The sequence below is a fragment of the Octopus bimaculoides genome, chromosome 2 (genome assembly GCF_001194135.2).
Source record: "Octopus bimaculoides isolate UCB-OBI-ISO-001 chromosome 2, ASM119413v2, whole genome shotgun sequence".
Taxonomy (NCBI): Eukaryota; Metazoa; Mollusca; class Cephalopoda; order Octopoda; family Octopodidae; genus Octopus; species Octopus bimaculoides.
This window is the reverse complement of record NC_068982.1, coordinates 44,485,771-44,493,827: the sequence shown is the minus strand read 5'-3', so window position 1 is coordinate 44,493,827 and position 8,057 is coordinate 44,485,771.

Below are 8,057 nucleotides of genomic sequence, written 5' to 3'. Positions count from 1 at the left end.
ATATATATATATATATATATATATGTGTGTGTGTGTGTGTGTGTGTGTGTGTGTGTGCATACACATATGTATGCATATCTGTGTGCGTGCGTGCGCGAGTGTGCGTGTAACTCTCATCCCCCTTACTGCGTCTTGTCCTCCGGGCACCTTGGTTACCATTAGACCCAGTCCTTCTTTTCACTAAAAAGTCTAATATTTTCTGTGATGGAATGCAAAGAATGTTTTCGTGTTACGAAATGCTTAAAAACCATCTTTTCTATGTGCTCACACGAATTTGTATTAATAAGCACACATATGAATCTCTCTGCTTCTATCTGCCTGTCTCTCTGTCTGTCGATCTGTCTCTTTCTCTCGCCCTCTCTCTACGTATATACTTATCAATCATGTAGCAAAAGCGTTAAAAAAAAATATGCGTCGTAAAACTAAACACGCTTACCATCTAAGTCATATAATTAATAGACAGTTATGATAGATAATAAGACGGTGAGTTGGCAGAAACGTTAGCAAGCCGGGTGAAATGCTTAACGGTATTTCGTCTGTCTCTACATTCTGAGTTCAAATTCCACCGAGGTCAACTTTGCCTTTCGTCCTCTCGGAGTCAATAAATTAAGTATCAGTTGCATACTGGGGTCGATCTGATCGAGTGGTTCCCCCCACCAAAATTTCGGGCCTTGTGCCTAGAGTAGAAAAGAATCGTTAGCATGCCAGACAAAAGCCTTTCATCCCTCAGGGCTCTTAAAAATAAAATACCAATCAAGGGCTGTGTTTTCTGTAATCGTCTTATTCTCTCCCCTCAAAATTGCTGGCCTTGAACTGTGCAACAGATTTCTGCCGTGTTCAGAGGATATTGTTATGATCTCTGTAACTTAAATGCCATGGAAACTGCTTTATGAGTCCTAGGGTTAAAGAAAATAAAAAATAAAAAATGAACAGTTCAAGTTTATAATTGTATTCAATCGATTCTCATATAATTTTGTTTTATTTATTTTTTTATTTATAAAACGATGGCAGAACATTTAATCTCGGGTAATAATGAATTGACATTTCTCTGCATGTTGCTTTTGCCTTCTGACAAAACGTCCGTTTGATTTGACAAACATCATTGGATTTTGCTGGTGTTACAAAGCTGATATCAGAAGATTAACTCATTCGTCAAACTTGAATACAATAAGAAAATAACGTATTACATAACATAGAGAATGGTAAAATTATCTTAACAATACGTGCAGAAAGGTCTTGCTATGATGTTTCTCGCCTTGTACATTAGCTTCCGATATTTCGATTTCTAATATATTTATCTTTAACATGACTCAACATGATCAACACGACCGGATGAAAATTAATATACGTTTAACGCCTAAAGACATACGCATATGCACGTACATGTACACACATACGCACACACACACAGTCGCAGGCGCATATACTCGCACATACACACGCACATGCATATGTACATACTAGTACGCCAACACATACCCGCAGAAGCGAGCACACATATGCATACAAATATACGCCTGCATTTGAATGCATTGTATGCATTCATATAGATATATTTTGTGCATTTTAACATGTATAATGAACTAATGTACACAAATTTGTGCGAAAGTGTGTGCGTGCATATATGTACACACACACACACACACACATATGTATATTCATACATACATATATATGTTGTACTGTTGTTTGTATGTGCATACATATCTAGTATGCATATATATATATATATATATATATATATATATATATATATATATATATACACATACATATGCATATTTGTGTGTGTGTGTGTGTGTGTGTGTGTGAACAAACTAGAAATAGCTTCCTGGAAAGACATGTCGGCGACTCGATTTCGATTTTCCGTCTTCGCTATTTCAATTCATTTGCATTTCCAATGTCCCTTAGAAGTTACGAACGTCACACACTCCAATTTATCTCTTCCTGCAATCAATAAGGTTAATATTTCTTTCATGGATGTTGGAAGTTACGGATAACCTAACACTTGATACTGGATCCTATGTATGTTTAATCTATGTATGAAAGGAATAAATCGTAATATCATAAATTTATTAACCTGAGCGTACATCATGAATTGTTGTGCATCTGTGCGTATACAGATAAAAAGGGAGATACATTGGCTAAACCTTATCGTAAACATAAATATTTATCATGTGCATCATGTAGTGCGTACAAATCTTGTTTGGTTTATTACATATGAGTATTTAATGTGTACCAACTGCTTATAAAGAAGTATGTTCCTATGGAAGCCTATGTATATTGATATGTTCCTATGGAAGCCTATGTATATTGATATCACACGGTATACAGTATCTGATCACATGGAATCCCAAATCAATAAGGTATCGGACAATCAACTGAAAAGACGTGGTTCTCCGGTCTTCTAGAAAAAGCAACCAAATCTACCTCTATTTTGTTGAACAAAGAATAAAACAAAATGACGAGTTGGATGCTGGCACGGCATTGTGTGCATGGCAAAATATTTAGCTCTCGATACTGGAGCCAGTCACTCTATATGTAAGTTGTTTAGTGTCAGGATCAGCTCTTTTAGATCTCTCAGTAAGGCATTACTATCTCCTTCAATGTTTTTTTCATATCATAGATGAAGCCGTCTTCCATGTGGCCTGTGCCGAGGTTCCCCTGCATATGATTTCGAAGACATAACTGATACGTAAACGTTTTCTGTTCTTAATAAATGGTCATGCCATTTAAATCGGCATTGATGGTAAACAGTTGAGAGATCGACAATATTCATATGAAGCAGGCGATTAGCTTCGGCAACCAAATCAGCGTTTTAGACAGGTCACTGAAGTTTCACAGCAGAATGGAGATATTTTCGGCTGAAACTGTCAAAACATCTATTTCTTACTTTCAAACAGCAACTAGATTTCTGATGCACAAAATATATTGAGTTTACAACTGGAAAATATAATCACAGTCAATCTGGAGGTTAGTATTGAATTTCTACAAAGTAGTTTGTTAAAAGCAGTTTTAACCAATAATTTTCTTGATTCACTTTCTTCAAAAGTATTTCTCTTAGTGGATATCACTGAACCAAAATATAAAAACATATTTTTATGGAATAAAAGTGAATCAGAGTCTGTGTTCATAAACAGAGCTGAACGCTTCAAACGATCAAAATGTAAACCAAAGTGTCCAACCTCAAGATTTAGTGTGTTGATGAAGCCCTGCATAAATTTTGTATTTTCATAAAGGGTTGCAACATGATTAGCAAGTTTTAGAATTGAGATTAACCATTGATTTGAGTAGTGCAGGTCTAACTGGCATCGTCTTGTAATTCACAAGAGCTCAATGTATAGTTTATGATGTAGTTCGTAACGTGAATGTTTATCAGTGGTGACAAAGTGAATTTTTGCCAGACTCCTCTCAGTGATGTTAGCCTTGTGCATTGTAAAGATTTTGAAATAAATTAATATAATTAAATAGTCGTCCATTTGACTATAAGATTTTTAACGTTCCTATGAACTAACTTAAAAGTGATAATAATGCTAACAAGACAAAGAACATGAAGACACTTCAGAATATGACGTAAACTAAATATGTGATCTATAAACGATCTATTTAGCTTCTTTGGTTAAACTCAGTTTGATAAACGCGGATAAACGATTCACAAAACTTGCCGAGCCGATTTAAGAATAAGAATTCTAAAAGATCGGTAACTGAATTAATGAAATACTATGATAGTTCGCAAATGTAGAGCAAGATTCTAGTTCATTCTATCACCAAAGCTTCAGACAGACTGAAACGTGTATAGACTCTTCCAAATCTGGCTAAATACGTCAGTCAGTTGAGATTCCAAGTTAACTGCTTGAAGTATTAGAGTAATCTCATTTGGGGTATATACATTAACTTTCCATAGTTTATCTGTAACATCAGAAATTTTAGAACATATCTGTGTCACGAAAGAATAAACAATTTTTCTTTTTTCCCATAAAACATTATCGAATGAAAACAATGATCTGCATGTATGCTTATTTTGATATCCGATCCACTCACTGAAGTATAATTTTTTACTGAAATTTAATGCTCTTTGGAACAGAGATTTGGTTAGAGATTGATAAAATTCCAAAATTCTCATATTGGATTAAGTTATATAGTTGTTTATTTCTAATATTACCGTCGAACCAATTAATAAGAACTGTTATACCATAATGATAAATTCGTTGTTTGTTTAATTCTTAGGATAATCATTTTTCAGATACTACTGGTTGGATTAATTAATTTAGAAGATTTTGACTGTAGTTTGCGTAAAACTAAATATTAACTCCAGTCATTTGTATCTAACTCTGTAGCTTATTTCCTTAGCCTCAAAATTAATGGAATTACCTTTGCTGCAGCTAGATATTTTTTACTAGTACTCAAAAATGCTATTAAATTGTTACTAAATTCATATATATTTATGGCTTTCTCTAAGTCGGTAAAAACTGATCTTTGAGTTATGTTGAAACTTATTCGTAGTTATATTTTCAATCACGCACCTCGAATTTGATTGAAAGCTGCAATTCGGAAGGTTCCCATAGCTTATTTTGTGCTGAACAATTTTGTGCTAGGAAAACTAAGCTCGTTGCCCGTAGGCAGATCAGCATTATCTTTCTAAAAGATGAAAGCCTTCCAACGCAATAAAGCAATGGTCGTAATTGCATTTATACTTATCTGTTCTGTCGACGGTAAATGCGGCAGGAGAAAGCACAATACAGATAGGAACGGCCAAACTCATCACTCTTCAGTTAAACTGTTAAATGTTAACATACTGGGCTCTTATAATACTTTTACTATGAGGTACATTGTAATTGATGCATAACAAAGTGTATGAGAAGTTAAAATATAGCTCCCACTCCAAACGTTTTTGATGAATAGAGACGCGTCTTTCTACAGATCCAATCCATCACTGGAACTGTAAAAATCTGTAAAACTTTCCAGAAGTTTATCATTTAAACATATATAAGCATGTCTAGATATGCAAGTATATGCATGAGAATATATACGAGATAGACGAAAGATGGAAGGGACACTGGGAGCTGGCCACGGATATGGGAAGTCTAGTAATTTTTCCACTTATAAAAATGAGAAACAGACCAGACTTAGTCATATGGGACACAGAACGGAGAATAGGAATTTTGCTAGAACTGACAGTACCATGGGGAGAGAATATCGACAATGCAGAGAAACGAAAGGAGAAGAGATACGAAAAACTAATCGAAGAGTGCAGAGAACAGGGATGGACTGTCGAGTATTACCATCTGGCAGTGGGGGCTAGAGGCTTCATTGAAAGAAAAATGACAACGCTATTCAAAAGAAGATTTACGTTTTCAAGCTCAGAACTGAGAAAACTGATAAGGAGGATACAGGAGGCGGTCGAAAAAGCCAGCTTCTATATATGGCTGAAGCACGAAGACCAAATATGGCTTGAAAGTCATAACATGCCGGCAAGAAAATAACATCATTAGGTGAGACAGGCTGACACTGAAGTGGCTTCGCTGATTGACAGGTGACGGTCTCGGTTAGAGCATGCGTGGGCAAAGATTACGCGCCCTCCATTATCAGTTAAAGTTTAGACAGTGTCACGTGACAACTTGCTGGGGCTGCTTGCTGGAGCCTAGCAGCGGGAAGTTTAGACAGTGTCATGTGACAACTTGCTGGGGCAGCCTGCTGGAGCCTAGCAGCATGTATAAAAAGAGGAATTTGACAAGACAGTCAGTCAGACGCTGACACTCGTTGATGCTGCATCGAAGAGGCCAGGGAATAGAAGAAAGAAGACATGCACCCAACACCAGAGTTGAAGACACCTCCGAAAGGGGGGGCGCCACGTTAAAATGGTAGAGGAGTAGGGGCCGAAACCGTACGTGGTTCCTCCTGATGATGTCTTGAGCTAACTGGATCCTATAAAGGAGCTGTTGTGGTAGCAGACCACGAAACATGGTTGAAATTCCTCCATAAAACAAAACATACAAATCTGCACATATACGTACATATATACAAAAATACCCTGTTGTTGATGTTGAAATTTCAATGAAGGAGCCTTGGATCCAGGTTAGAAACCGGCTCTTTTGCTGTTGGCAAGAAATCTTGAAATAAAACTGAATAATGACATACATACATATCTATATACATGCATATTACTTTCGTCAATGACACTTGGCATGAAATCTGAGGAGTTGTGGCATTGTTTGCTAAATATGCGTGAGAGCTAGCTGAGTGAAGCAGAAGGCAATGTTTGATGGATTATTCTTGCAATTGACTTCAGGAAGAGTGCATATTTGAATGTGGGTTGATTTAAGATATTGGGAGTTTAGTTACGCTACTCTAATCACTTCTGTTATCTTGTTTGAAAACGATGTGCTGAATGCATCGTTTTTAAAGTGTTAAAATACTATATTTGTACTGTGTAAACTGGTAGGACAGAGAACTCGTTCAAGGCACACACACACACACACACACACACACACACACACACACACACACACACACACACACACTCTCTCTCTCTTTCTTTCTTTTTTCTTTCCCCCTCTCTCTCTCTCATACACACACGCATTTTGACTGAACCTCCTGCTGATCCCCTTTCCTCTCTTCTCAGACCATCTCTTCTGAACCACTTTGCCATAGCTGCCCCCCCCCCGACCTCGGATTACCACTGGAACTTTATACTTCTCAGATTCTACCGTCAAAGATCTTACTGTACACTACTATTGACATACACGCACACACTCACACACACACACGTGCGCACACACTCACACACACACACGTGCGCACACACTCACACACACACATATACACATGTATATATATATGTGTGTGTGTATGTAATATATATATATAGATATACGTATATGTATGCACATGTATGTATATATGTATGTATCTATATGTATGCATATACATATATATGTGTGTCTATGTATATATATATATATATATATATTTATCTCATATATATCCATATTTCGTGTGATGTTGTCTTCTATTGGTTTACGAATGTCATTTGTGAAATATGCGTACTGGATACAAGACTTTACACTTGTCCCCACCGGCACTCACCAAAGATCCCATTCATAATGGATTCTGACAGGTCTGAATCGTTAAGCTTACAGAAAAGACAAAACAGAACGTTGTAAGATTGTCTCAACCGAAATTTTCAAAAAGCACGACATGATTTCAATCGATTCCTACCAAAATTCACTTATACGAATAATGATTTGGAATAGAGATAGGAAGTTACGTATTTCTTGTCTTTTCTAAAGAAGAAAAAGAAGCCAGAACGCCAGAAACTACAATCAAAATGGAAAGAGAATCAACATATCGAATTATTGTTTCTTTTTACATACAAAGCCCTTTATGTCGAAAGAGTGCGTATTGATAATCGTTTTCACTATCTCATTATATAACTACCTCTTATTGATGATAGCAGAAGAAAAGGCGAAATTATCTCTAAGATGATTTAAGTTCAGAACAATAAGGGATCGGATTAGAAACAGCAAAGTATCATAACGCGGTTTTCTATCGCCTCCGTCAGTTCCAAAATTAATAACTAGAATATCACTGACAGTAGTAGCATAACTATCCGTAGGTAAAATAAGAAGTGGTAGGAAAGGTAACTGTAACTGTGTTAAGATTGGTTGCCATATTACCAACAGAAATTCTGCAGAAAATTTTTTTTAACCGAAGGAAATATCTTCCAGATGGAAGTAATTAAAGTATTTACTGAACTCGTTTTTCCACTACAAGAAACAAAAGAAAAAAAAGAAAAAGCGGCTAAGAGATAGGAAACGGGGAACTTTTTAACATGCTTGAGCCTAATTTCAAGTATAGCTTAGCTTCCCGTCACTGCAAAATGCGGTGTTAAAAGACTGTTAAAATGGCGTTGCTATTTCAAGTTTTATACCCGTTGGGAATATTTCATTTTCAAAGAATCTAGTAGCGGAGATTATCGATTTTCGGGTAGAAAGTTAATGTTTCCGAGAAGCTCACACACAAGACATTATAAATGAACGGAGAAAAGAACAGAACTA